This window comes from Glossina fuscipes, unplaced genomic scaffold (assembly GCF_014805625.2).
Source record: "Glossina fuscipes isolate IAEA_lab_2018 unplaced genomic scaffold, Yale_Gfus_2 113, whole genome shotgun sequence".
Classification (NCBI taxonomy): Eukaryota; Metazoa; Arthropoda; class Insecta; order Diptera; family Glossinidae; genus Glossina; species Glossina fuscipes.
The window spans coordinates 2,392,579-2,401,944 of NW_023998456.1; the positions used below are offsets into that span (position 1 = coordinate 2,392,579).

General features: G+C 35.0%; 1 pseudogene; it reads left to right on the forward strand.

The window, feature by feature from the left end:
- Window positions 1-7,618: 7,618 nt before the first annotated feature.
- LOC119639827 lies at window positions 7,619-9,089 on the forward strand (annotated as a pseudogene).
- The last annotated feature ends 277 nt before the right edge of the window (window positions 9,090-9,366 follow it).

The window sequence follows — 9,366 nt, forward strand, 5'->3', positions numbered from 1 at the left end:
GTAAAAGCATTGCAACGTAAATGTATGTGTGTACATAACGGAGTATTTTTTTTTTTTTAAATTGAGTAACATTTCGTTATCAAGTCAACCAAAAAAAAAAAGTTTTACATAAAAGAATCAAAGAAACGTTTGTGAGTATTTTTAAAGAATTTATGGACATTTTTGTTTTTTTTTTGGAGAAAAACTCAAAATATATTTTGCAAAAAACACATTACCTTTAGTTGAATCAGAATTTTTGAATATTTAATTTGATAACTAAAAGGCTGGAAGTAAATAAACAGTACTATTTAATTATTGTCATCAATATTCGGATAGTGTATGGTTCAAGAAGATGCGCCGCCGATCCATCTATTAAGTCAAATTTTTCTAAGCGTATCATTCAATTGAAATACACAAGAGATTATCGCGGAACGTAAAATTATTATTGTGGCGTCGTTTTATCGAACTGTATAATTGTATAATCTTGACATCGATGCTACCGCCAAAGTATTTCCAATACTATTTCATTTTTAGCGTAATCATAATTCATGTAATTTTTGTTATTAGCGGTTTGTAGAGGGTATTTGGATCATAATTCATGTAAGTGCAGATATAAGAGGTTTGTAGATGGTATAGTGTGGATATAAGCGGTTTGTAGACGGTATTTGTGTGAATGTGAGCGGTTTGTAGACGGTATTTTTGCGAATATAAGAGGTTTATAGACGGTATTGGTTTGGTTATTAGCTGTTTGTGGAAACTAATGCTTTATGTGAAATTCAAAGCGAAAACAATCATTCAATCATTCTTTTATATATATTTTATTTTTATATATATTTCTTTAATATAAAATGAAAATAATTTTTCTAATCTTTTACTTGAACTTTATACTTCTTTAATTGGAGATTTTCTCAAGGTAATTGAATAATCAATGTTTTCTAAGTGCAAGTTAGATGTTAATTTAACTTCAACCTTATTTCTGTTATCTTACTGATTATCATAAGATCATCTTTCTCCCGCACCCACCGTTTAATTCAATGTGTATAAAAAGGAGAAAAAAGGATATTGTATACACCACTCATTATGTACTATAGCTTTAGAAAATGTGTCCAACCAAACAGGTATATAAAAGTATAAAATGTGCAAAACATATAAAATGTGTAAATGTATATATAGTACAACATATATAAACAATATGCATAAATTTTTGCCTAAGGAAACATATTGTGAGCACAGACCTAACGGTCCTGTTAGGTTGTAAAAGTCATAGCGAGGCTAGCATTCACATACCTAACGGTCACCAAATCATACGATTTGGTACCTGGGTTAGCAGTTTATAAAATCACGCTGAAATTAGCAATATCAATAAAGCAGACAGAAGGATAGGTATACAAACAAACATCGCGATAGGAAAATATAAGGTAGCTTATGGATATGATGCATATCACATGAAGACATGCTCAACGTTTTATAAAATCATACGATAACAATAAGACAGACATAAAAATATACATACAAGCAAAACATGGCAATAGGAACAGGAGGGCTTGTAAAATTACGCATTGTACATGTCGTAGGAAGACAGGCTTAACTGGTGACAAAACATACGATACATGTATATTAAATGTTCTTCTTTATAAATTTTAGATTTGCTAACAAAAAGGAGCACATTCAAAATAGGAATTCGAATGCTTTTCTATGGGTATTCAGTATAAATTCTTCATTTATTTAAAATGGAATATTTCAGTATAACTTTCCGATAGTTATTGAAACAAAAAATTGTATAGAATAATTCATTCAGGTAGATTCTTATCGCTAGTTTTATTTTATTTCCCCGAAGCGACCAAGTCAAGAAAAAGGATCGGAAACAATCAGGAAACCATTAAAAAGAATAACAATTTCTTTCATATTTATATAAGTTTTTATACATATTAATAAAGTATATTAAATGTATAATAAAGCCATTTAGTTCATTTATATTTAAATAAAAATTATATAAATTAATATACAACTGAAAAGAAGTTTGATTTTCTGAACAAGTTTCTGAGTTCTGTAAAGAGGACGCAGCCAGAGAAGAAGTTAACTTTTCACGATCTCATGTACCGCTAGAGGCTTTAACTGTTTGTAAAAACGGAAAACTTGAGGTGGAGTTAGAGCTGCAGAGAAAAAAGCAAGAGAACGAGAAGCTTGAGAAGAGGCTGACGGAAACAGAAGATTGTGAAAGTAAACAACAAAAAATTGTCGTTGAGAAAATGGAGTTGAATTGAGTTGCTTACTCGGCAACTCAGGTGGAATAGGTATAAAATCCATATTATATAAAATCGCTTATCTATTGTAAAATTTCTCGGAAATAAATAAATAGAAATGTAAGAACAAAACCGAAGGTCCAAGTTTTTTTTGTCCTGGATTGGCTGAGTATACCCTGTCCAAGAAGACTCCTTACAGCATATAATCGCGATCGAAATAATGAAAAACGATGTTATTCCGGTTCTTGGACAACACTACTGTCATTGATATAGGAACTCGCCAAATAACATTAAATCATTTGTTTAATTTAGAAAGCAGCATCGGGAAGCTGAACAACACTACGTTAAAAGATGCTGTGATGGAAAATTACTTACTCTCATATTCCTTGAGCTAATGTGTTATTATTGAATGATACATATACGTGAAATTAGAAGGAACATTTAGTCATCATCGACAGCGCTAATTTTATATTGCATTCTTTTCCTTCAATATTTTTGTAACATTTTTTGACAGAACATATTAGCCATCGCCTGGATATATAGACATTTTCCCAAATGTTTGTGTTTTTCTCACAAAAATTCTACTGATTTTGGTTGATATACAACTTCCTGGCAGTTTTTCATATAAAAATTCCACTGATTTTGGTTGATATTGTTTACTGTAGGTAAGCGCTCTAATCGCTCATATAAAATTGGGAAGGTTTAAGATTTTTCAATTCATTAGTGAAAAACTAGAGTTGTTTTTCCTAATTCGCGGATGGGAAACATCTACAAATTATATTATTTTCTTTGGAACGGCTTACACATTAAAAATAATAAACCATAATAATTTTCACGAGCTAATTAAAAGTATATCAATAAACAGAAACGATAAGAAAGTAAAACACTTTAACAAGAGCAAAAGAGTTAAATTAATCCAAAATTTCAACCAATCATTGTCTTTTCAACATGTTCTCGCATATGAAAAGCTATTTGACACTTTAAATTTTTAGAGTTAGAAGATGGGAAGCAGTTGATACTTTATGCAGTTCATAATTATTCGTCTACATTGAATGCATGCGCGAACTCTAAGAAGCCGACGATAAACGATGAGAAAGTCAATTGAAATTTGAAAGATCCTTGAAGGAAATTGTGGAAACCTTAAATAAGAACAAACACTACTCAATCGTATTATTATTATTATTATTATAAATTTAGCCAGAGAATCAATTCTAAGACTAAAGTCTTAAAGCACTACCATGTAAGGCTTTCGGCTTTATTAAAAACTCTACCGCACTTGAGATTTGAACCCACGACCATTGAGTTGATAGTCGAGACTCTTACCTACTCAGCCACTCAGGCGGATTAGCAACTAGGCAATCGTAATACTGAAAACGTAAGTGAAAGGCCTTCAATTCAAAAAAAAAAGAAAATGTAAAATACCAGGAACTTTTCAAAGATTTATTGGATTCCCTTTCTTCCTTTCATTTTCGCAGAATAAAAATTTTCACGGAACAATATCATGCTAGTCAGCTTGAATTGCAAGATCTTATCCACAATAATTGAAGTCTTCCCTAAGCCCAACATACCATCAAATTTAGCCGCGACGAAAGCTAAACCAGGTTCACTTAACGCTTCGGCAAAAATTTGTCCCTCTATAACTAAACCAGCAATATTTACTGAGTCAGTAGACAAATAGCCAGAAGTGGCAGCAATTTTTCAATTAGTGCGCATTTAATGCAACGCACAGTTACTGGCCCCACATCTGCGGCCTCAACATTAGTTGCATCATCACCTGTCTCCATGTCGACCGCTACAAAACAACCCCAGCAACTGCCATTGGGTTCACCTGCCGCTGGTAACCTGCCACCCACGTCAGTTTCTTTGGCACATAGCCAAGGCGGGATCAACAGCGTTCACCAAAAACAAACTATTGAGTATAAGCCGTACAAACCAAAATTTCACAATGCATTTTTATATCAAACGTCTAAGCAAACGCTGACGTCTACACCGCCTAATGACAAAAAGGAAAATTGTCTTCTCAGCTCTGATCCATTTTTTTCAATAATATCTAAATAAGGGGCCTTTGCTGCGTGCATCAAAACGGAATCTAATAATTTCGAATATTCAAGATTGGATTGAGTGTATTTGTTTAATAACAAATTACGTTTATTATAAATATCAAATAATATCAAAATATAAAAAACAATGTATTACAATTAGTTTTTTTTAATAGAGGGAAATTGCGGCGGTGAAAAGCACCGCCCATGCTCCACATTGGATCCTTCAAAGTCACTACCTTTCAGATATTTGTTCATTATAGCGACAATCCAACTGCTTGTTGTTTCAAACGCAACAATCTGCTTGGTTTAAGATGTAAGCTGACGCGAGGAGGAGTTAGAAGCCCGTGATTATTATATAGCGAGAAGACGGGAGTTGAGAAATAGAAATGACGCCGATCCTCGGGGCGATCCACAAGAACGCAATCATCGCTCAATGGTATACGCTTGTATTTTTATTTAATATACTTTGCATTATTAAATCTTTCATATGTTTTATTATATCCGATTGCCTCTCTTCCTCCCTATGAAAATTGGTCGTTTCTGCTGTCCTTACCGTCTCTTGAGAAACGTAGGTTTGGTCTTGGCGTTTTCTTTGTAATCAAAGTAATAAATGGTGCCATTGACTCGCCTTTATTACTTGGTGAAATAAGCTTTAATGTCCCTAATCGCTTCTCTAGGCACTTTATCTTGGTTAAGCTTAGTCAGTGTAAATATAATTATGAGCTGTTTAATCCGCTCAGAGTAGTTTGCAAGAATCTAAATGACTTCTATCACTTATTCTCTATATCGGACTCTTTAAAGTCCATTAAAGCAACATTGCTTAATACGCGCGATTTACCTATGTCTTACTTAAACTAGCTTTTAAACTAAAAAAGGAATAAACAAGAAACAATCATCGAAATATCAAGCACTCATACAACTACAAAGTTTTAAACGGACTTCAGCCTTTTACTGCGGTAAGTGCATTTATTTTCTTCTACCCAAAGAAATATATAGCACCTTTTGAAGCATGACTTCTAACACTAATTTGCATAAAGTTACGTTCGACCATAAAAAAAATTTTTTTTTTTATTTATATAAATAGCGAGATATTAATTGCAAATATATATATATATATATATATATATATATATACGTTATACCTCGATTGTGTGGAATCCCGCTAAGTATTTATTTATAAGAAAAATATAAAAAATCTTTTATCGCTTTGAAGCAAACTTTAAAATTTGTAAATAGTAATAAGATAGAGTAGCGGACTTTCGATACCAATAAGTTTTATGTAATCGTATAGAGTACTGGTTTCGATAGTGTCACTTGGCAGACCGATGGCATTTTCTCCATCAAAGATTTAATCTACTTGAGTTAAAATTCGCGCAAAATAAGGAAAGAGAAACTTTTGACAAAACTTCTCCCTCTGAGTAATTTCTCCATGAACCATAATTGGATTCTCAAACGAACATATGACCTCTTCATAATATTCCAAACCAAACTTAGCCTCGATGACGGATTTCACGGGCACGCGATAATACCGCTGGACGATCCTGCTCCTGAGAAAACGTTCGATTCTTTTAAAGAGCTTTTTTTCGTATTGCGACTCGAAAAGAAAAAGTAGGCGTGAAGTGAGTTGCGGTTAAACCTGTGAGCGAACAAAAAAAAAACAATCGAGGCATTTTATAAGAAGGCCTACACGTATAGAACAATTTTTCTTCTTGTCTTGCGTAATTTTTTTCTCGCTTTATGGCATTGCAGTTCATTGTTTTGTTACCTAAAACAGAAGAAAGTAAATAAATAATATATAAATATATTAATATATTATTGTAATACCTACCTACCTACTTCATTTCACGCAAAGTAACTACTTTTGTAATGCATAAAAAACTGCCTCTGTACAAATGCGAGAACGACGAAGAGAATGTGTCAACGAAGCGTATGGTAAAATTAGAACTTAAAGATATTGAGGAATCTAAGCGTGAACGGTTTAAAAAGGTGGGTGCTGATACCGACGATTCCGTACAATTCGTTGAAGCACGAAAACGTTTAAAAGTGGGTGGAAATGTTAAAAAGGATAGGAAAAGGGCCAGGAAAAAACTATATTTAAATGGCTACTAAAAGAAAATTTAGAATTTAAATGGAGCTTTTACCACTCAATTAATGTAAATAAATGGGGTTCAAATTTTTGTTTTGAAAGTTAACAAATTTTTCTACTCAACCGGAAGTAAAAAAAACCATTGAAATCGTTTTATAAGAAAGCAAACATGGAACAATTATAAAATGATGGAAATGTATTTTTGCTATTTACCAATTTTTATCAAATTCTTACCAGAAATTTCAACTTTCATTTTAGCTACCATTATCAACGTTAGAACGCAGTTTGAACGTAATGTACAAATAATGGAAGGTAAATTCTCCAACAGTGTGCACCGAAGAAAGCGGCCAGACGGCAGCACCCATTTAATCTGTCTGCTCTACGACTATCCCCTTTGGTGGAGTCGATAATAGATAGATACCGAAAAAAAAGGAAAGCCAATACAACTTCAAACTGCTGACAAAGCTGGCGAAAATGAAGACGCCCTGGGAACGTTCTGGACGGACTGGAGCTATGCCCATGTATAGCTCGCCATGTGGGTCGCGCTACATTATGATGCAATTGGTGAACGATACGCAGGTCGCGACTGTCCAGGCGGTTATTAAGACAAAGGAGGTCGACAGCTCTGGCGGCAAATCGCAAGACCTAATCTGTGCGGTAACAAAGTTCGCCAACGTCCTGCACCTGGGCTCCATCACCAGCTGAACATGGATGGAGTTCAAGTCTAAACTCAATGAGGTGAACCGCTATCTCGTGCGAAATTTAAGGGCGGACCATATAGCGCTGGTTATGCGCAAACCCTAAGAAATTTCAGACGCTGAATGAAGGACCCCCTGAGAGCTTACCCTGGCATAATCATCGCGCCATACAGGGTAAGCCAGGATCTCTTGGAGAGGTTCTTCTACAATATGGTGCTCGGCATGAGGATGAGGAGCCGGTCGTCACTAGATATAATGGAGCTGCTAGATAGACTGAGGAACTTTCAATTGTCGAGTTGGTGTGGCGGCTCCGGGCCTGAGGATGATTACTTCCTCATCGAGGAAGTAAGCTACAAACTCGAAGCGAGAACCGAAGAACAGTTTATGCTAACAATCTGGATGGGGAAGTATTTAACTCGACTGTCCAATAAAGAAAGAAGAAAACCACCAGCGGCTGATCACTGGTTACTCAATAGCGCGGCACATCGATGATCAGCTGGGATGCCAAGCATGCCTGAAAGATCTGACGCCTAACATATCTTATGTGCATTTTGGATTGTTCAGCGTTGAAAACTGGGTTTGGGAATGGGCTATAATCGCAATGATACGAAACCGTACACTTTTGAAACGGCAGTTGACGTAACTTATATATCTCTTCCTTTCTGAGAACCTCGGGGTAAGAAAGGCCCCCTTATTAGGGGATTGTCTTTCCCCCCGAGGGGTCATCTTTCAACTTAAAAGAGTGCCTATGGTTGTAGGCAACCCGTCTGATTAAGGCATCACGCCAGGTGCAGACGTTAAACCCCAAGAGACATCTCTTCCAATAAGATAACTAGTAAAAAATGTACTTTCTTATCTTTTTTCTTTGTTAAGGTTGGCGTTTTAAAGCTAAACAATCTCTCCTATGAGGATCTGATTGGTATCTTTGACGCGTGGTTTGCTTGTACGGTTTCTTGGTTGGAGGGTAATTCCATGGATCAAGTGCTATTCATATGTTTATATTTTGCTCCGGCTAAAATTGAAGACAAGGCATTGCGGTCCTTTTGGCACGCTGGGCGCCATTTAATAATACACATTAAAAATATCATAATTTCAAGTAGCGTTAACGAAGGAGAGGACTTTCAATTATACGGCAATTCATCGCTGTTGGCCAACCAAGAATCATCGTCAGCAGCGTCAGTTGGTGGTCTGTGAAAAGAAAATGAAGACGAATTGGTTAGACATAGCAACTCATCAAATAGTCCGAAGATATAATGCCCATTGTACATCGTTTTTTATGCGTCATTTCTATCAATCGTTGTATTTATTTGACTATGCCATGACTAATTCTGAGAGAGATTTATAAACATTTGAATGCTTTATTAGAGCTAACACCGCAAATCAAAAAAACCATTGCAAAAGGTACGCAACCTATATCGGGCTGTGAGTAAAATAAAGAGAAAATAACCAAAGAAAGGAGAAATATGATGATTATTTCCATATTTAAGCCGATTGTCCTAATCCAATGGGCTTTTAGCCGTGCATTCATGATCGCAGCCAGCCACCTATGTTTCCTCGTAGTGTTAAAATGCGTAATCGCCTTTCTAGCTTAATGCTCCTAGAGGAATTAGTGCAGCGTTTCAAATATTCATGTAAAATTATACGTATGCGCGATTACTACACTGTTTTGGTAAGCTTTTAATAATTAAGAAGCCAAGTGTTGTTTCTATCGTAAATTAATTTTTGGATCGATGCAAATTAAAGATTTTCTTTGGGATTCGCTTTCAATAATTCAGCCGTAATGAATCCAAAAAATTTTCCTGCTGCTGACCGTGACATTAAAGTGATGCTGGATAATTTTTTTAAATGCTGCTCAAGTACTTTTACTCAATTATGAATCTGCGGCTTCCATCCGACGCGTTGACGCGATAAACTAGCCCGTTTCATAGAAAGTTTTGACAGTAGTTTTTTCACAACTAAGTTTAACCAAGTAGCCCGATCGAGCTGTTCAGATTTTATGCTTGTCAGCATTATGCATAATGTTATTGCCATAATCCGATAAGCTTTTAAGTAACAAATCTATTCATATACTTTATGTTTTTTAATAAATATGAGCGACTTCCGAGAGATGAGATACAATTTTGTTTGTCGTGAGATCCTTTGTAGAATATTGGCAACTTTCAGCATTCAAAAGTGGTAAAAGTAAAGAGTAAGCTAAATATCCTAATTTTGTTTTGCTTCTTTATAAGCAGAAGTAAAAATTTTTCATGTAAAAAGTTTCTCAGTTCTTTTCAACGGACGAAAAATCTCATAATTTGTTTCGTTTAGGAACAAGAGTT